This window comes from Sorex araneus, chromosome 11 (assembly GCF_027595985.1).
Source record: "Sorex araneus isolate mSorAra2 chromosome 11, mSorAra2.pri, whole genome shotgun sequence".
Taxonomy (NCBI): domain Eukaryota; kingdom Metazoa; phylum Chordata; class Mammalia; order Eulipotyphla; family Soricidae; genus Sorex; species Sorex araneus.
In genome coordinates, this window is record NC_073312.1 from 11,376,035 (window position 1) to 11,398,131 (window position 22,097).

The 22,097-nt window shown below is 43.2% G+C and overlaps 1 protein-coding gene and 1 pseudogene across 1 annotated transcript in view; one reads left to right on the forward strand and one right to left on the reverse strand.

Annotated features, from left to right (window-relative positions):
* The window catches only part of ATRNL1 (attractin like 1), a 749,151-nt gene that overhangs the window by 34,601 nt on the left and 692,453 nt on the right, over positions 1 to 22,097 (reverse strand). The gene's annotated exons all lie outside the window — the stretch shown is intronic.
* Positions 20,293 to 20,531, forward strand: LOC129399321 (cytochrome c oxidase subunit 7B, mitochondrial-like; annotated as a pseudogene).

Below are 22,097 nucleotides of genomic sequence, written 5' to 3' on the forward strand. Positions count from 1 at the left end.
CAGGGAACATGAGCACCCCATGTTTCATGTCTGACTCCCTGGTGACCTATTCCTGATCTCCTAGTCTCTTCGGTCTCTCAGATCCTGGCAGAGTAATTCCTCTCCTCCTGCACCACTGTCTTCTCCAGCAACTTTCTTTTCTTCTCTTTTCTTTCTTTCTTTCCTTTTTTTTTGATTGAATCACTGTGAGATACAGTTACAAAACTTTCATGTTTGAGTTTCAGTCATACAATGATCGGACACCCATCCCTCCACCAGCACATTCCCCACCACCAATGTCCCCAGTATACTCCCCCTTTCCCACCCTCTCCCTGCCTCCATGGTAGACAATTCCTCCCATACTCTCTCTACTCTTGGGCATTAAGGTTTGCAATAATACTGAGAGGTTATCATGTTTGGTCCTTTATCTACTTTCAGCACACATCTCCCATTCCGAAGGATCCCTCCAACCATCTTTGACTCAGTGATCCCTTCTCGACCCCAGTTGCCTTCTCCCCCAGCTCATGAGGCAGGTTCCAACTATGGGGAAATATTCCTGGCCCTTGTGTCTACTGTCCTTAGGTGTCAGTCTTGGAGCAACAGCACAGCAGGTAGGGCGTTTGCCTAGCACATGGCTGACCAGGGTTCGATTCCTCTACCCCTCTCAGAGAGCCCGGCAAGCTACCGAGAGTATCCTGCCCACACACTAGAGTCTGGCAAGCTACCTGTGGCATATTCGATATGCCAAAAACAGTAACAACAAGTCTCACAATGGAGACGTTACTGGTACCCACTTGAGCAAATCGATGAACAATGGGATGACAATGCTACAGTGCTATATTCCACAAATGGGTTCCAGCGCCTTTCTTGCCCCCACACACTGTCCCTCCCCATCTGCCCACAAAGCTGATCACATTCCCAGTCTGCACAGCCACCCCACACCTACCATAACCCATGGCTCCACCAGTGGGGAGCATCATTTCACTGTGCATCATCATTTGACAAGAAGTCTACATGCCCACAAAGGATTTCCACCACGTTCTACAAACTCATCCGGGCCTTTGTAGCGGTGGACATGGTCTAGCCCTTTGGAACCTGCTTTTTACTTATTTAGATTGGGGATGCTGCGCACTGGGTGGGCGCAGGCCCAATACTGTACCTGGAAGCAGAAAGCTGGGTTCTGGGCAGGGGCCGCAGTAATAGTCAAACCTGCTCTTGATCACTGCATGTCGGGTGCCCTATGCTCCTCCCTCTGCCCCTTGAAGTGGAGGCCACTGTCCCCAAGCTACAATGGGATGCACTGCTTCTACACCTGGGCTGATGTTTTGTCACTGGTGTGTGGCAAAAACTGGCCACAGAACAAAAGTCCTGCCTTCAGCGCTGGCTATGGAAACACTGTGACCCCTCCACACCCCCCTCAACTTCCAGGACTCTTCCAGGGCATCAACTTTGGGAGTTGGTGTAGGTGGGAGTGATCCACAGGCTGGGGAAACACTGGTTGTGAGTGGCACGTGAAGTGATTGGTGCTGCCAGGGAGAGGAACGGAATGAATGTTCAGAATCAGTTCAAGTATTTTCTCATACATCTACCATCTACGACCATTTACTTCATCAAGTGCTTTCATGCTTTATTATCCATCCCACTGATAAATTCTGCCCCCTTCCCACCCTCCTTCCCTTCTGCCTGTGTTCTGGACTACAGGATGCAGCTTTCTCTGCCTAGGGCAGTTCTAATGCATGTTATTAGTTCACAAGCATCCTGTGAGGGAGGAGCAGGGGAGCACCTCGAAGTGGTGGGAGCACTATGCTACAGTGAGAGACATTTCCAAGGCTACCAGCTTACATGTGACCACTGTCAAGACATTGGGTCCTCAGTCCAGGACCTGCTGCTGGTCCATCAGCCCCTTCTCCAGGTTGGAGGATGGTCCCAATGACATCTCGATTCCCACCCAGTAAAGAGCACATACACCTTTCCATGACTTCAGGAGGATGTACTGCCAACCTGACACTTTGACAATCTGACATTTCTCGATGCAATCAAATAGTCCTTGTGTTGTTATAACACACAACAATCTGAACATATACGTAAATTGATCACGATTTTTCACCATTATAAGAAATGCTGGTTCACATTTTTCTGTTTTTACTGATCAAACTTCTAATGTCTTCCCTAAATTTCTTTCATTTTTTTAAATAGAAAATTACAGAGTAAAGAAATATTTGGGAAGTTTGATGTATAGTTCTAATTTATTTTAGAAGAAAGGGCTAGTCTGAACCTCTAAGAGCAGCAATTAAAATATGCCTGTTTCAGCATCTATACATACAATATGTATTGAATTGTTATTAATTTGGCAAGTGAGTTGTTTTAATATCTATATTAATTAATATGAATTATATCCTAGGTTTTTCATGTTATTTCTCATTTATCAGTCCAATTTGCCATGGATTTTCTGTACAGGTTATCCTTTCTGAATTGAGCCTCAAAGGACCTTATCTGTGTGTTTCCGTGTAATGAAGCAATCGATGTTTGATCCCATTTGTTGGTGCCATTTTTGTACTCCATCTCCACACACACCCCACTTTAGCCTTTGATGTCTTCATTATCAAGAAAGACTTCCAGGACTGGGGTGCTAGTCTCCCCTGTAGTTCTTCCCAACTCAGTTCTTCCTCTCACCCCAACAGTTAGGAAGCTGTTTAAGTCAGAGCATGCGATTAGATCGTTTAATAGTCTGCTGTGAGCACATGGTGCGATGGTAAGGAAAGCAGGCCGGGAAGGAAGAGCACCATACGGAGCTCTATTAAGGTATGCACACACAGGAAATGGATCACCAACGATGGTTCTGCAGGCATTAAACTTTCCAATGGAGCAAGGAACAAGTTCCTAAAATTAAAGGCCACTCCGCAACGCCCCATCACCCCATCCTGATGCCACCCACTAGCTTTGTTACTTAGGACAAGTCAGTTGCCTTGTGTGTCCTCATTTTCACTATCTATATGATGCAAATTCCATAGGGTTATTACCAGAAGCCAGTGACACCATGAATAGGAAAGCAACTTATAAGCCATAGAGTAAAGAGGAAATAGGTAGCATCCATTTTTTTTTTGGTGGAAATTTAGCTATTTGTGTCTTAAAGGAAGAATTCCTTGCCACACAGCATAAGAAGCCTTGATTTTTCCCATTTGATTGCTCTGGTTTCTTTTCATTCTCCCTCTTCCCTGTTGGCCTCTGTCTCATGATAAACACTTAAATGTCCCTAGAAGACAGACAAAAAATTCATTTAGCTTGGCTTCTCTGGTTTTCCACAAGCTCCTCTGAACAAACTGTTTGGATGGGAAGTCAGCAGGAGAATCCTGTTAGACACCTACCTCCGGTATAGTGCATTAAAGGTTAGCATACAATATTCATTAATGACCTTTCTGTGCTGTGTGCATTGGGTGGTGTTGGTCATTAGGAAGCTTTTCACAGAGGGATGCTGAGCACTGACAATGGGCAGGAATTGCCCGGTGAGCGAGTGAGGCATAGCCACGGGCACAGAGGTCTCTGAGGAGGAAGGAGCATAGCCCAGGTCTTGAATGACTTTCCCACGAGACAGAAATGGATGTGGGGGAAATACACCTGCCCAGAATAGTCCGATTCGGTACCTTTGATAGAGAGCCAAAAGAGATCAAGAGGTCTGTGGATGGGTTTGAGGGTGAAGAGGGAGCCAACAATAGAACAACTTCCTCTTTAGTTTGCTGGTGCGGCCTTGCTCTTCCTGCCGAACAAGAGCATGGTTCTGGCATCTTCCTCCACGGGGGAAGTGATCTGGGAGAGAGGAGATGCTGATGGGGGTCTTCTTGAGTTCCCTTGGGCAACTGGTGCTGAGGCATCAGGCAAGGAAGAAGAGGGATGTTCAGGGACAGGACCTGATCAGAAGAGCTTCCTCTTAGTCTCTCTCCCAGCCCGCAGCTAAGCAGGTGCCACAGCCTCAGGTGGAAGCTCCCATCGTATTTATTTACTTGCTCTGGCTCTTGCTTAGGGAATGGAAACTTTATGACTTCTTGAACATCTTCCCAGACAGATTATCCCTGGTGACTGCCAGAGTCATCATCTCTGAGGAACTATACCTTCTGAAGTGAAAGATACATTTCCCCCATGAATTCATGCATTTATACCCATTCACAATCATTGTACCTATTTTTGAAGGCAAGACAATCACCGTAATATTGCAGAGAGAATTCCTCTAGCAATGGCTGTATCCGTACACCTTTCCTCCTATTCTTCCAACTCTCTCTCTCTCTCTCTCTCTCTCTCTCTCTCTCTCTCTCTCTCTCTCTGTGTGTGTGTGTGTGTGTGTGTGTGTGCGCACGCGCACGCACGCATGCACAGGGAACTTTAAGTAACCTCCTTTGTCGGGTGCATGTAGCAGACCTGTTTTCAGGAGGGCTGGGTGCAGCAGACGCAGTGAGAGGTGCATCTGGCAGCTGGCAGTGGGCTCAGAGTTTGAAGAGCCGAGCTGCAGCTTAGGGAGAGGCAGATAAGGTCGCACCACGTCCTGAAGGGATTCATTACATCTGGTGACTGTCTAAAAAATATATGTATTTTTTTTCTGAATCAGGAGGGAAAACCCAGAGAGATAAAGATGAGGAAGGAAAAGAAGATGAATCTGCATACATCTCTCTCACCTGCAAGCCGCTCTCCCTCCTGACAGGCCCACCTCACAGGCGCCATTTTCAGGAGACTAAAGGATGATGGAGAACCTCCTGGCTCCTAGGTTTTAAGAATAAGGAATGATCAGGAAGAAAGAAAGGCGGCTTCATCTTCAGAGGCAGAGTGGGAGGAGGACAAGGGCTGTGCAGAGATGAGGTGGACACGCCCGGACATGTCCCCAGAGTCCTTTTGAGCCAGGCTCCAAGGAATCTCTATTCATCAAGAGTGACGTGTGGCCTCAGCGACTGGCAGAATAAAACTCACCCTTCTAAGATGACCGTGCCCACGCTCCTGGTATCTTTTCCATGGCTAAAGGACTTGGCTGATAGGATTGAACTGCAGCTGTGGGCACTCTGGTGGTGGTGAGCAGTAAATCTGGGCATCAATACTAAAAACTCTACCTTCACTGTAACCATGTCACCTAAACTAAAGTGAAATGACACCTGCAATAAATATTATCACCATCATAAGTGAATTCAGGATTTTGAGGCAGGAGATTATCTTGGATTGCCTTAGTGGACCCAATATAATACCAAGGGTCTTTAAAAGTGGCTGATGGGGCAAGAGGGAAGGACTGGTCAATGTGATGGCATGGGAGGGATGGCACACTGCCCGATACTGCTGGGTGTGACAATCCATTTGTCTTGGCCATACGGAAAAGCTCCTCTAACCTGCTGCCCAGCCGAACCTGTGCTAGGTGCTAAGAGAAGCAGAAGATCTGGTGATGAGGAAGGTCCACCACTGTCCCCTGGAAGCTTAGGATCTGGAAGGTAGGAGAGCTCATCACACATTCTCAGCCCTTTCCTGCTCTAGTTCCAACCTCCCTTTGCCATATATAGCTGTTCTCTCTGCTGTTCTATGCAGGAAATGGGTTTTAGAACTATAAAACTAGAAACATGGAGAGAGATGAATAGTTTCAGCATCGGCATGGTAATGTATAAGGTAAAATACCTGTTGCTTAAGAAAAATGGTTACCTGTGAAACTCATAAGAAAACACATGTAGAAATAGGCAGCTCGCTGGGCATTTTGTCAAGGAGTAAATCAAAGTGGGTCATAAAAAGGCCAGGTAAAGTTCACCTTCACAGACACTTTTTGTATGTCAGATAAAATACAGTAAAATGTACTCATGTGAAATGCATCTGATGATACAATATTGGAGATGTTAAATATAATTTTGATTTGAAAATTTTTATTGACAATGTCTTGCAGAGAACTGGACACAGTTATTCAGTGAGCTCCTGCTTCCTTTTGCAGTCTCATGACATGAGCAGATTAAAGATTGTTTGCACGTGCATGGAAACACCGACATATTCTGAATTTAACCACCAGGAAAGATTGCGTACATTTGTAGACATTCCCTAGTTTCGTAGTTCTCGTTTTCTATTTTAGAGTAGAAAATGGAACTTTGCTTCCATTCTGAAGTATTTTCCTGGGCCCATCACTGTGCTAAATCTCACATCTAAAACTCAACTATAAAGATGGTTCTTTTATAGTGTATATGTACCAAAAGGGAGAGGTTGGGTTACAATGAAAACCACAGTGGACATTCTAGCACTGAATTATCACTAATTCAGTCATTCAGTTTGCTAGCATGACTCCCTTTTCAGTGCTGAGAGAATTGTTTTCAGCATGTAGCAAGACTGAAAGACGAGAATTGGCAACCACTCAACTTCCAGCTGTAGTCCTGGCTTTCCCCTCACTGAACTGTGTGATCTTTGCCGGGTCACTCCAGCTCTCTGTTCTGTGGATTTCCCATCAATAGCATAAGGGTAATAAGCAGGTACACCAGAGGTATATAAAGATCCAAACACGCTTATACAATCTAAGATCAATTTATAATAAATTTTATACATGTGCAAATAATGAAAGGATAAAGTGCATTTAACATTTAAGAATTCAGCTCAGTGGCCACCATGGTGAAGAGGAAGACCAGCATACAATTCTGGTCCTCAAGGCAACCGGTGTCTAGTGGGAGGTTTGTGAGAACAAAGATAGGGGGAATGTGCAGTTCTGTTGGAGGCAGCTGAAGAGTTAACAGCTTAATGACGACAGCTGTTTCTTTCCTAGTTGAAGCTGCTTAAAATAATTAAAGTATCACCAAATATTGAAAGTAAGATGAATCAAAACAAGTCATAAGCACCTATTTTGTTTGCAGTCCACTGTGATTGCTTGGCAGGGGGCGCGTGTCAAGTGTGGAGAAAGAACAATGCAGAGTCTGTTGTGCGCTTCTCATCGACCCCTTCTGATCTCAGAGCCAAGTCTGAGAGATGCACCTTCCCTCCCATTTTACAAAACTGTCACTGGCACCTCGGACATGGGAAGCCAGAGCAGAGTCTGAATCCAGAAAAAATTCTCAAGACTCCTGTCCATTTTGCTTTTTTTGCCGATCCACCACTGGCTTTCAAAATTCATTAGCAGAAACCTAGCTTTGGAAAAAAAAAAATCTCCATTGTTAGATACATCACTTCATTAATGAAAATGTAAATTATGTTTCTAACTTTTTCAACAGCTACAGCTGTAACCGTAGACATTTATTTGTCACAAAGCCTATCAATAAAAATAATGTCACAGCGAGGAGCATAAACATTGGAAATCAAGGGCATGAAAGACAGGCACAGTCATACTAGTCAAAGGGCCTCGCCTCCTCCGGTTTCTCTTTACAGTGCGGAGTCTTTAAAAAATTCCGCAACACACATTGCAAAGTGTAATGGAGTTTTTTCAGTAGGTCACTTTGTAAACCGGGTCATTCATCAACTGAGGTGATATGAAAGCTTGAAAGACACAAGTGGGGATTAAATTCTATTTTATTACTATAATTATTTATCATGCCCCGCTATATGCACGGTAGCGTGTTGGATACTGAGAGTCTATGGCGCACACGACAGACGTGGCTCCTGACCTTTAGATAAGTAAGCACTTTATAAAGAGAGGTACTGGGTCAAGAACATGTACTGCAGGGAAGCAGTCATACAGATGGATGTCCTATTCACGTAGGTATAGCGCATCTAATTGAGTTCTCATGGAGAGTTTTATACTTTACGGTCAAATTTATATGCATGGGCCATTAATTCTGGGACTAGACTGGCATCTTTGAAATGGAAACCAATGTTTCTCTCCACCTACACTTTCATTGGTTGTAGTTTGGGGACCCAGGCCTTGAGTTTAGCTCCTTTTCTAATCTATGTAAGTATGAAGATGGTGTTATAATAATCTTGAGTTTCCCATGAACTTCCTGGACTCTTCCTAAGTGAGTCTGTCATTTATGAAGTGCGGAAGAAGTGACATTCATCCTAAAGAAGGGCAGGTGAGGATGAACCTGCTAAAACAATCCTAATTCCTCCAATTTACCAAGAACACCATGAACTGGCACTGAACAGAACAAGAAATTGGAGGGCAAGAGAATGAACTTTCGATTGAAAACAGAACAATTCCTTTGGACAAGACCCGACTACAGACTTTATATTCCTCATCTCTCTGAGAAGGTGAAAGTGGTAGGGGGCTTATTCAATCTCTGGGCGCCTTTATGTTGGCAGTCATTTATCAATACATCTAAAGGGTGTTTGGGCTCTACAACCTGTTATGTGCTCCTACAAACACGGCTGTATATAATTTAGAACTGGGCAACAGGAAATGGATTTTAAACCTTGGCTATGGCAGCGCCTTGGAGCTAATTTAATTGATGTATGGTTTTCATCAATTTCAGTGCTTCGGGGATAAAATCTGCACTGCCCATCAGCCATCCCACGATGATTCCCAAAGGAGCAAAAGTTGGCACTGGAGAAGGACTGATGGGCAAACTGTCTTGATGGATTGCTGATATCTTCCTGTGAGGGCAACTGCAATACAATGAGTGAGAAACGAAGAACTGGGTGGGGTGGCCTAGCAAGGAGCCATTTGTTTGCACAGAGTTTCCTGAGAGCCCCTGGTCTCCTATCTCACCCGCAAAGCATCCCCCTGGATGCAGCTAGGCTCCCCGCCCCCCCCTCCCCGCCTCCCGTTGCTCACAGCTCACGAGGAGCATGGTAGAAAGATTTTTCTGGCCCCTTCCTCCTGTCTGGTGCAGGATTACTCTAATAGTGAACAGACCTGCTAGATTTCCCGTTGGCCTGTGCGAAACTTTCTTAAAATCATACTGTGCCTGCCCAGTCATACTTCCTTTCACCCCTTTTTTTCTATCCACATCACACCTGCATCCTGGTCTCAGGCTAATGCTTGCACACCTCTAGTCTGCTGGGTACCCACTTCTCTGATTAATGAACAGACACAGCAAGCAGGAATGGGATGGTGGAAGCACTGAAACAGTATACAGAGCCAGACAGACTGTCCAAGAGTTAAAATGCTTGTCTTGCACGCGGCCCACCCTGGTTTGATCCCTGCCACCGTGTATGTTTCCCTGCCAGGGGTTACTCAGGGACAGACCCTGTGCACCATTGCATGTCATAAATCCCCTCCTCAATATATAGATTAGCAAGAAGCAAGTCCTATAAGCAATGAGCTCCACTTTATGTAACTGAGGTGCTTATGGGACTTCCTTTTTGCTATCCCCGCTTACCCTTGCTGGCCGCTTTTGCAGGCAACATTAGAAAACCACTTCAAAAACTGACAAATGGGAAAGGAAAAGGTTTATTTCTATGAAAAGAAAATAAAGGTCTTTCTTTAGGGAATTCTGACCCAAGTAGATCAAGATTGAATTGGATCCCAAGATAAAAGGGAGGTTATTAAAGGTGGCAAATAGAGGATAGGAATAGACTCACATTTTAAGCTAAAGATAAATAAATAAAAGGAAATCTGGCTAAGGAAGTTGACGGACTCTTTTTTGGCTCCAAAGGGAAGGTGCAGGTACTACTGAGAAGCAAGGAATTTATCATAGTTAAGAATGGAAGCAATTAAAGGCGGAAATGCTCGCAGAAGCATTTTCCAGGTCAATACGAGCGTGACAATGTTTTGCAGAGAGCGCTAAGCAGTCCTGGGGGTGGGGACGGGAGGCAGAAGGTGATTATTCTGAGCCCGGTTTCTGGAGCGAATGTAAGTCGAGGCCAAGGCGGTGGAGGGTGGGTGGGCAGACACCAAGGTGAGGGTTATCGATCAGAACTCTGCTTGTTTCTCTGAAGCACGTTTTCAAAGGTTAAAAATGGAAACTCAATACCCAGCAGGTGCAAAATAAATGACATTTAGGGGGGAGTAGATGAGAGTCGGGTAAGGAATATTAGTCCACGTGTTCTGGCACGTGTGAGGCCCGAGGTCCCATGCCTAGAATTCTATAGGCCTCCAAGTTTTGCTGGGAGCAGCCCCTCCAACAATAGCAGATAAACAAAACTAAGATGGAGGCCAGAGAAATAGCACAGGGGTTATGATGCCTGCCTCGCATGTGGGCGATCCCAGTTCACCCCCTGGCACCACAGATGACTCCTCGACCACTGCCAGGAGTAATTCCTGACTGTAGAGCCTGGGTAGCCCCTGAGCATTCCTTGGGTGTGGCCCCAAAACTAAAAACAAAACAAAGCAACGGCACCACAAGGATGATCTCATGTGAAGCGATCCACAAGGGAGATCATTCAACTCCCAAACAATGAACAGCGAAGGAATGATAAAAGAGAAACTTCCCCAATTTCCATCAGATTAAACCTCAACTGTGCACCAGAGGAACGAAAGATTCAGAGTGGCACCAGGATGTCAGGAGCAGTCCAAGATTTTGATAGATTTCAGGCAAGATGTGTTGAAAGATACGCTTGACCCAGACAGCAGCCTCCCTCGCGGGCCAAGCTTCTGTGTCTGGAGTTCTGCAGGTAACAGGTTCCTCCATCCACCGCTGCCTCTAAAAACAGGTCTCAACGGAGCAGACTTCAGCAAAGCCCTGTCAAACCCTGACTGCTTTTCATGACCAAATTCCTTCTGTAAGCTGTGCCACCGGTGTTAAAACAACAGACTCACAACCGATTTGAAGTGAAGGAAGGAACTGTCTCGAAATCATTCCCTGATTTTCTTTAATGTATAAGCGAGCAGAAAGCATGTGCTGTGAATGTGTGTGTGTGTGTGTGTGTGTGTGTGTGTGTGTGTGTGTGTGTGAGTGACTGGGGGAGCGGGGGATTGAGGCAGGGGACACAAGTGCAGACTGAGCTGATGGCTTTCAGTCAGTGGCTTCTCTCCAGAAACCACAGGGGTGCTTACTTCAGATTCTGCTGTTTGTCACCTCCAGATATGATGGTTCCACTAGACGCCAGGCCAGTGTTTCTCTTCCATTAATGTTAATGGAAGTCACTCTTTGTATCCAGGGGAGAATAGATCCCTTTGTCTTTTTAATTGGTCCTATAAAACAATAAATGAATGCACTAGGGGCGTTTCATCTAGAAATAAATTCTGGCCCACCAGACGATGCTGCTTTTTTTTTTTTTTTAAAAAAAGGCTTAAAAAATGATGATAATATGTAGCTTCCTGGTTGGACACTAGCTAGGAACCAAATACATAAAAAAAAGTACATCAAGATTAAGGAGATAATAGGTAATTTCGTTCTTTAGGAAGATGATGCTACTAAGTGTGTCTGCAGCACATGGGGCAGAATACAAAACACAAAGCGCCTGTTAAGATGAAGCAATTGCAACCGCAATTTAATGGAGGACAAGAAAGCAATTAACAGTGTAAAGTCATTGATGCGAAGGATAGACCTCGAGATTAGAATCTTATTAAAACAAAGACTGGTACAACTTGATTATAATGAGTTAAGTTGAAAGATCTCCAAAACAATCTCAGTGTGCAGATGTGGAAAAGAAAACATAATTTATCCTATTATACTCTGGGCCCCAAACTCTGCTGAGAGCGTTGGGATATTTCATAGATCAATATCTCAAGCAAACTGGACAGGAGCAGTTTCCAGAACTTAATTCCAGAAGAGTGGACTCAGGGATTGTGAGGGTTTTATCACAACTACTTAGTTCAAAATGGCAGTTCAAGGCATCATGAATTTTAGCACTGATGTCTGGGGTCTTTTGAGAGCAGCAAGCAAGGTATTTGCTTGACTGTTTATTTATTTTTGATTAATTCGTTTACTTCCTGAACTTTGAAATAATAACCTCACCATGAAGGCTGTTTTGCAGGTGAGCGTGAAACTAGGGGATTGTCTGAGGTGAACTGAGCTGTACTTCCCTGACACTTTCCTTGGTGATTCAATATTTTAAAATAAATATCACACAAGAAACAGTGAGAAGTGAAGCAAAGGGCACTGGATGAAATGAGGAAAAGTAAAACAGTAGAAACCTTGCAATCAGTTAACAATCACCTTCTCAGTTCGCCAACCCCCTCCAGGAGGTACTGAAAATCTTCTTCAATAGGCTTTTAAGAACCAGCCACTCAAAATATGTACCCTTTTCTTTTTAATCAATGTATTTTTTCTCTATTTAAGAATCATGGATTATAAAGTTGTCCATAGTACAGTTGTTACGGGCATTCAATGTTCCAATACCAATCCCTCCACCAGTATGACCTTCCCTACATCATTGTCCCCAGTTTCCCACTCACTCCCCCATCCTGCCCCCTTAACACACACAAAATAATTTATTTTATATTGCTCATTAGCATTAAATGGCTAATGGAACTGTCCAAAAATACTTTGGTAAAAGGAAATCTGTGAAAATTGTCATATCTCACCATGGAATCATTCAGGATTTACTGTTTGTTGTTAGTTGAGCCTTCTGTGTTATTGTTTTTGTGAAATGAGCATTTGATGAGCTCTTATTGGGTTATCAGTATTGTGGATTTTTTTTCTTTTTGGGTAAAACCTGGTGACGCACAGGGGGTTTACTCCTGGCTCTGCACTTAGGAATTACTCCTGGTGGTGCTCAGGGGACCATATGGGATGCTGGGAATTGAATCTGGGTCGGCCGGCTGCATGCAAGGCAAATGCCCTACCCGCTATACTATCACTCCAACCCCAGTATTGTGGATTTTGGAGGTGTTCTGTGGCCATGTTTGTGGCTGCATGCTCCAGGATCTGTAGAAGTGGGCCAGTAAGTTTTGATGGCTTTGGAATGTGGGTGTGTATGCCAATGCTTCCAAAGTATGTGGAGGTTGGGGAGGATGGAAGTTTTCATCAGTTTGACATCTCTGCAGAGATTAGCTGTAAAGCAGTGGAGTGTGGGTCCTTGGCATGGCAGCAGCTGTGATGTGTGGGAGTAGCTGCTGGGACTTTAGCAGGGTGGGGACTCCCTTCCTGCGGGAGCCCCAGCGTTTCCAGCCTAGAGAAGGGTATAGCCATGGATTTTAGTGGCTTTATTTGCTGTACTGTTGCTCCAGTCCTGGGACTGATATTTTTTTAAGGACTTGTGTGCAAAAAAATTAATGATGAAATAAGAAAAAAAATGTACCCCCAACAAGAGAACTATGTCTCCATTTTAGGTAGCAGAACAAAAGTATCAATTAATCGACTTATGAGTATGATGCTCTAAAATGGTTATTAATTTATAAGCCCAGCAGAAGCGGGAAGTTTTCACATCCATGCCATTATTTGATACTGGCAAACTTCCTCTGTGTTGCAAATCAGATGAGTGTGTAATTGTAGCTTCTTGTGCCCTAATTGACATTTCTTATAATTGAGTCCTGTTCCTGTTTATTGACCATTGATATGCCCTCTTCTGTGAAATGATTGTCAAATCCTTTGACCATTAGTTTTTTTCTTTTTTCATTGCCTCTTAACCCTTGTTATTGATTTGTCAGTGTTCTTTGTATACTTTTGTGTTGGATAACATTGGGTTGTCCTTGCTCCTCCCCCAGGGAGCTTAAGGTTTACTAAGCCACTCCTACAACAGTGCAACTGAGGCACACCCAATTCCATCAGGCACAAATAATCCTATATTGCTTTTCTCTTTCCTTTAAGTCACTTAAAGGACTTAAAGGATTTAAATTGTTTATTTAGCAATGTCCTTTTTGCATAGACACAGGAAGACAGTTGATGCTATGCTTTGTAACATGGGAGTTAACTAACTCCAAAATACTATTTACTCCTGGGCATCCATATTTACTTGACTTAAGCCTCAGTTGCCCTTAGTTCCTATCACTCTAAGAGCAGGGTCCTGACTAGGGACAGGTTGGACCCAGGGCAAGCTATGAGTTACCCTGGCACTGAAATGGGCCAGGCCAAGCACCATAATACTTAACTATAAATTAAGAGCACGGTCATGAGAAAACTGTGTCATGACCCAAAAGGAAGTAATTGAATAAGGACTCTGCTCTCTGCTGGGGTTAGGAAAGACTAACCGGGCCTGGGGCTGTGGTCTGGACTATACAGCAAGATGTCCCCAGGAAGAACCAACTTTAAACTTAGTATATCTCTTACTTACTGTGTTCATACAAAATGATATTGCTAGAAAAATTATAAGAAGTAAATTTACTATGACTGTTTAAATGGATTACATCCTGAGGAAAGGAGAAAGCAATACACCCTGGATGGAATCCAACCCTAGAGTGAATTACTTGGAATCTGGAGTGCTGAATCCTCAGATGAGATTTTTTCCTTGAGTTAATCCCCTAGAGGAGTGGCTTTATATCTCTTTGTTGATATGATAATGTTCTTTTTCTTTCTTTCCTTTTTTTTTTTTTTTTTTTTTTTTGCTTTTTGGGTCACTCCTGGCTCTGCTCTCAGGAATTACCCCTGGCGGTGCTCAGGGGACCATATGGGATGCTGGGAATCAAACCCAGGTCGGCCGCGTGCAAGGCAAGTGCCCTACTCTCTGTACTATTGATCCAGCCCTGATATGATAATGTTCAACCTCACCTTTGTACCCCCACCCTTCATGATTTCTATATTACTATGCTGTACGGGGTAAGAGGAAGGAGATGTTGAAGATGTTGAAGACTAGATGTTGGGGATGAGAAAGTGGGGACTGGATGCTGAAGACTAGATGTTGGGGGACAAGATGCTGAAGACCAGACACGGAGGACTAAAGTTTCAGCTTTTTATTAAGGAAATCCTTCCCTTTTTTAGAGTTATTAAGTTCTTATGTAAATTGACTTCTAAATGTCTCACATTACTTTCTATATTAAACATTTTAAAGCGTGAGACATTCATTTTGAGTTATGATGTGAGGTAGGGCACTACGTTTGTTCTCTTTTCATCTTTTCATATGAAACATCAATCACCCAACACCACTGACTACAAAGTTCCATTCCTCTTCCACTTGCTTGTCAGCTTGATTATGGCACAAGTTTCTGGAAGTAGAACTGAGTTCTCAACTTCTCCAAAAAAGGCTCATGTAACTGCATTATGCCATGACCACATTGTCTTCATTAACTCAATGTACACTATTCTTTTTGCAATCCTGATAAAGAAATCTCTGCCCTATGATCTTTGTATATGTGTAATATAGACATACATGTTTATTTTTAATTTTTTAATTTTTAATTATTTTTAGCATACACGTTTATTTTATATTGACCACCTTCCCTTCATTGTGTCACAATGTGACCACAATGACCAGTAGTGCACCACACACCAAGCTGTGGTGCTCACCCATTTAGCTGTCCATTGGGATTTAGCTGTAGTGTCCATTGGGATGGGTGGCTCATACACTCAGCTGCAGTGCTCACTGAGAGGGACTCTCCTGAAGTTGCAGTCTTTGCAAATATGCTTTCCAAGGGTTGTTCTCTCAGTGGAGGTGCAACTGTCAGGGTTGTGGGGCTTGCCCGGGGCCGCTGCAGTAGCTCACACACTTGCTCGCTGCAGGTCACACTTCTGAGTGGTGGTGTTCACAAATCTCTTCAGTGACATTGCTCACTGGGGGTCACACCCCTGTGTGATGCTTCCACACACTTACTATTTGCTTAGCTAAGACATCTACTGTGGTACTGGGGATCACAGGCAGCAGAGATGACAGGTTCAGATAGTAGAGCTGCCAGGGCTGCACGGGATGAGCACGATGGCATCAGGGACTTGAACTTCTGACCATGTGCTTGCCACGCAGGTCCTCTGAGCCCCGGTGCCATTCCTCCTGGCTTGCACCAGTCTTCCTTGGGAAAGCCTTGACTAGTTTTGGTTGGGCAATTGAATTTGGGGGAGTGGGTTCAGGCCAAAGCTGTGGTGTTCAAGGGCTATTCTGGGCTCTGCGTTCATGGGTGACCCTGGTGGCACTTTGGGGCCACCTATGATGCCAGGGATTGAGCCAGGACTGGCAACATGAGGGAAAATGTTTTATCCCCTATACTATCCTTTGGCCTCGTAATCCCATTTTTGTGATCAGACAGATATTTACTTTTTCTTAGGAGGGCAATTTTTCTAATGGAATTTTTTTTTTTATGTTCTATGTGTGTCTGTGACTTCTTTCCACCATCAACTTTATAAAATATTAATTTCTTATTACACCGTATCTTACAGCAAGTGAAAATTTCAGAGAAATACAAAAACAAAAAACTAAAATTCATCCTCCGTCTCACTTCTCAATTATCACCTACACTTCTCCCATACCCCCCAGACTCCTCCCTAATGAATCTATAGGGGCTTACAAACAGAAATTTTACGTGCAACATTTCATGCTACGCTTTTTGATTTGCTGCTTGTCCTGTCTCTCCTTCAGCAAGTTTATAAAGAGATTTCTATGTCAATGAAATGATCATAATTTTTGTTTGTTTGGGGGTCATCCCTGTTTTATTGAGCACTAACTCCTGGCTCCATCTCAGTGATCATTCCTGGTGGTGCTTGGACTCATATGTGGTGCCGGGGATCGAAATTTGCTTCAACCATGTGCCAGGAAAGTGTCTCACTTGCTGTATTACCTCTCTAGCCCCAGATTGTCACACTCTAAAACAGTTTACTAGTTAAGTTTACACCAGACTAGTTAACTTCACCAACAGTTTGGTGCCTTGTAACTGCCTTTTTTTAATGTTCCTTTTTTTTTTTTCTCTTGTGTATATGTGTTTCTGGAGTTGAAGGACATCTACTGTGGCTGTTTCACATGCTGTTCCAAGCCGAGGATTGAGGCATCCTCAGTGGGACAGAGGTCGAAAGTAAGGCCGGGCAGAGGTGTGGTCCTTTGACATGCATGTGCCACTTCCACTCACATCTGTCTGCCTGGGGAGAGAGATTTGGTGGATGGCCCAGAGCTACTGTAGTAGAGATCTCCTCCACTACCACTACGTGCAGCACTGCCAGGTAACAGAAGAGGGGACAGATGATTTGCACCCCATGGAGGGAGAGTAACTCTGCAGACACTATTAAAAATCTACCAAAATGATGGAATCACCTCGCATTTCATTATACAAATTTGAGCATGTTCTCCCTAAGTCAAACTCGGGCATATGCCTATAAGACTCCCAAGATGCTTTCTTTTATGATTCATACTAGAAACAGAGTCCCAGCTGCTCTTCCAGAAAATGGGGAAATCTGGCAGTTCTGGCTCAGCATTATCTCACGGCCACAGATAATAGTGGGCACACACATTTCCACTGGACATACCCATGTTCTCGAGTTGGTCCCCAGTTCCTGTTCCCCCTCCCGGCTGTCTCCCACGTGAGCTGCTTCCCTTATTTATCTTCGTGATGCATGCCTTCACTTAAGCTTTTTATTACCAGCCAAGACAAACTGTCTCTTCTTCTGATTAACATCAAGGATATTTCTCATTTTTCATTATGATCTGAAAATGCTGAAATCAACTGCTTCGATTCTATCCTTGAATACTTCTTCAAATTTCTGTGATTCATACTAGGGCTGACAAAGTTCATCCCCCACACTGATAAATATTGCCAAGTGATCCTTCCAGCAACTTCTGGCCTCACCCCTTTCCTCAGAGATGGACATTATGGAGTTCTGTCTTCTTCGTTTACCGACTAAGTTACAAATGATAAGCTATTATTGCTATAGCCTGTATTTCTTCAATCACCTGCAAAGTTGGATATACTTTTCTATTATTTCCTTCTTTGGTGTGTATATATGTCCACAGTCTGCCCGCAGCCTTTGTTTAGTTTCTTATTTGCACATTTATTTGATAAAATTGCCCAGTCAGTACTCTTTATGTGAAGTATATTGATTCTGTTACAATTTGGTTTGAGCCTTTCATTGCGGCTTTGGTTATAGAATCCATGTGCTGGAATTACAGTCACATCCCCTTGTCTTTGGCATTGTGAGTATTCTTAAAGGAAAGTTAATAAAAACGCTTCTAGTTGGGCCAGACAGATAGTACACCAGGTAAGGCACTTGCCTTGCATGTGGCCAACCTCCAAGCCCCCAAGCACAGTGGACATGACCCCCAAAGAACAACAACATAAAGTTTACTCGTATCTTGACTGAATACTTTTGTTTGATGATTTGATTGTGTTCACACCCAGTGGTACCCAGGGCTTACTCCTGGCAATGTGTGCTAGAGTGACTGACTATATGTGATACCTGAGATCAAAGTCAGGTAGGGTGTGTGCAAGCAAGCACTTTCCCCACTATACAATTCCTCTGTCCCTCTTGATGGAATATATTCATAAGCGTTTTGTTTTTATAATACATTGCTTTACTCACTTAGAACTTACTTTAAAGAGTGAATTTGGGGGGGGGGAGTTGTCCCAAGCAGTGCTCAGGTATCACTTTTTGAGACACTTGACTAATGGGCGAGATGATTTAATGTCAGACCTCACAATGCAGTGCTGCTTGGGCCCTGTGTTGCCAAGGGACACCAAGGCTACACAGATGCAGGGATAGGACCAGGGTCCCACTCAGCATGAGCCCCTGAGCCTTGTCCTATCTCCATGGCTCTGGAAGGAGTGTTTTTTAATACATTTTTACAGAATCTGAACAACTCTCTTGAGACTCTCATTGCAAAATCATCTTTCCCACACTTGATATTCTTTATTTTTAATTAAATTACCATGGTGGAAATTAAGTTTATACTACACTAAAAAATTCTGTAGCTTTATTATTTAACATAAAGAATTTTTCACAATGCTTTTATTATTTTCCCATCATTTGTTGTTTTAGATTAACCATATACACATATAATCAATTTGTCAAGGTATTTTATTTCCATACTTTCTTGTCAGCTTTTCATTATGGCTACAGTTGCTTCAGTGAAGGCTGATTTGATTTTGGGTACTCTGTAATAGTCTAATTATTATTGAAATTACTTAGTTCTTGAAAGTGTAAAATAATCTTTCCATTGCCGTCAGACCTCGCATTTTAGAGGGTCTATCTTTAAAATAGTCAGATAAGGTTAGTCTGTGATTATTAATCAATGTTAGCTTCTGACTTGTAACTCATGAGTTGGTTTGTAATTTAAAATTACAATATATGCACAGCAATTTTGAAAGAGCATATGTTATAGATTAGGAAGATAACACACCAATGAATTCATCTCAGAATGAATCCATTCTAGTAGGTCTCTTTGATCAATTGACTCTGGGCAATAGGACAACAGGGCTCTTTGATCAATGGACTAGGGAAATTAGAGCTTGATGAGGATAATGACGGTAGCAATACAGGATAGCTTGCTAGGATCACTACGTGCATCCCATTCTCTCCATTCATATTCCCTCCCTTGATTTAAAGAATCCTCATCCACCTGTCAATCAACTCAGCACTTTGTGGACATCTCAAGAAAGAGCTTATGCTTTATGGCTAATCACTTGCCCAAAGGACTGTCTCCCTCACAGGAGAGAGAACATCTTTGAGCCCAGGGTCTGGAATTCTTCACTTTGATCTGCCTGGTATTTATCAATGTCTGGAATATAGTAGATCTTCATTTAGTGTTTATAAATGATGCAGAAGCAGTAACTCTCTTTGTGGAGATTTGCAAGTATAGGTAGATGCTTCCCTGGAAATTCCCAGCTAGAGGTGGACAGAAAGTGCCCCCATGCTCCTGTTGGTACATCACAGCACAGGAAACAGTGTATGCACATGAGAGCGAAGGGTAAGTGCTGTGTTCCAAGATGAAGAACGAATAACCTTCTGGCAGCAGGGACTATTGCACACCAGATAATACACTGAATCACAGCACCTTCAGGAGATCCAGCTACATCCCCACTGGACCAGTGGTTCCTTCAGCACAAGCATAACCAGCATGGACTCTTCATATCTTGTTTGACTTCAGACCCCTGTAAAATCTCTGATCACTTGTGCTAAAGTAATGATAGTAAAAATATTCCTTTTACATAGCATCTATTTTTTAGAGATAATCTTTGAAGGAACCAAGAGAAAAGGACTAGTATCTTAGCATTTTCAAATAAGAATTTTCTGAAGATACTGTTTTAATACTGCAACATACTTAGGCAAACTTCTGTTTTGCTCATTATTTGGGATCTTTGGAACACGGTAATTTGAGTTTTACTTAAGAAAACAAGCAAACCAGAATTACTTCACACAGCTTGTGAGTGAAGCCACAGTTACAACTGAGCGATTAGGCGCCATCTAATTGACCTAGAGGTAGAGTAATTAACTACCAGGGGATAAACTAAAAGCTTATTTTCTAGACTCCGGGTGTTTCTACACAGACCCCACATGTCATTTTAGTCTGCCTGAAGCAAAAGCCATTATGGTTGCCTTCGTGTAAACAGGAGAAGTGTGCTGGGTTTAAAAAGAAATGTTCTCCTTTTTTCAGGGTTCTTTGCAAGGGTACTGGGTACGGAGTTGCAACTACGGTTCCTGTTGTCTTGCTTCTGTCTTCAGCTTCACAATGTTTGCTCTGGGCAAAAATGTACTGAGTTGTCTCTGAATTCAAAGTATTCAGTAGGCAGTGACAAGGCAGAGTCACCAGAAACAAACACCTGATTTCCATGATAAGTATGGTGATGCTATATTAGCTAGTGGAGCTGCTTTTTGTATTGCTGTATGGACTTATACAACAACTCAAATTGGAACAGAATGTAACCTGTCTCCATCCCAAAGGAATGGAGAGATCAGTGATCATCTCAACTGGCGAAATAATGGCTTGTCTCAACATCAAGTTATAATTTATGCCAAGTAAAAGCACTATGTACCCATTAAATATATGATGTGATTAAAAACAATAAAATAACTTGAGACTCTCAAAAAAATACTCTTGTGTTTCTCATTGTCCAGGAGGGTAAATAGTGGCATCACAGATACCACATTATTTTTTTTCAGTGAACATAAACAGTTCACTTTTTCTCATAAAAGCTTCTTTTATGAGAACATAGGACTGGAGCGATAGCACAGTGGTAGGGCGTTTGCCTTGCACGTGGCCGACCCAGGTTCGATTCCTCCATCCCTCTCGGAGAGCTCAGCAAGCTACCGAGAGTATCTCACCTGCACGGCAGACCCTGGCAAGCTCCCCGTGTACATGCCCAACACATCAACAAACAAGTCTCACAATGGAGACGTTACTGGTGCCCGCTCGAGCAAATCAATGAGCAAGGGGATGACAGTGACAGTGATCCTTGGCCAGTGTTGCAGTGGTCAATGTCTTGGTAGCTACTTTGAAAATGAAATTTCGTTGGGATCTTTGGAGTTTGCCAGAACACTTACATTACAACGCCAGGTTTTTGTTTTTTGCAGAAGACTGGTAACTGTCTTTGAAATTTTAGAAAAGAAATATATTCCCTTAGGTGTCACCACCTTACCTGCATTGCATCTGTCTATAGCCAATTTAAAAAGCTCTTACAGATTTTTCGTAGAGGTGAGACTAAAGTATTGCTTCCTGGCAAAAGAGTGACAAGACCAGCAGTCCCCAATGAAGCTCAACGTAACTTCCCAAAGGAAAGCAAGCACTGTAGCACTGTCGCCCGTTGTTCATCGATTTGCTCGAGCGGGCATCAGTAACATCTCCATTGTGAGACTTGTTACTGTTTTGGGCAAGCTGAATACACCATGGGTTGCTTGCCAGGCTCTGCCGTGGGGACTGGATACTCTCGGTAGCTTGATGGGCTCTCTGAGAGGGACGGAGGAATCGAACTTGGGTCTGCTGCGTGCAAGGCTCTGTTTCAGTTAATAGTTTCATGGCCTATAAGGCATAACATCATGTCAGTCACATTTATCCAGGAACTCTGTGGACACTGGCCCATCAACAAGCCTTTTTGGAACATCCTCAATCAAATTCCAAGCTAATTAGCACCACTGATTCAGTATCAATTGTGTTCAAGGCTCCCAGCCTTGTGTGTAACATAAGACTTAGTTCAGGGTTTCACTGGATCTTAAAATCTTACTGAAATCCCTTATATGTCTATTGCTTTTTTCCTTAATCCCGTGGAAGTATAAAGTCCTTCCAAAGACTTTTGTTCATACTTGAAAACGGAAGTAGGACTTTAAAAAAAATTGATTTGAATTCTAGGAAGTGAGCTTCCATTTTGCCCTGGCAGCCTCACTTCTTGGAATATATCCCAAGGGACCCTCAAAAATGAAAAAACATTTACACCTCTGAGTTACTTGCAGCGCCATCCACAGTAGCCAAAACCTGGAAACACCCCAAGTGTCCAGGAACAGATGACTAAATAGAGAAGCTATAATGCAGAT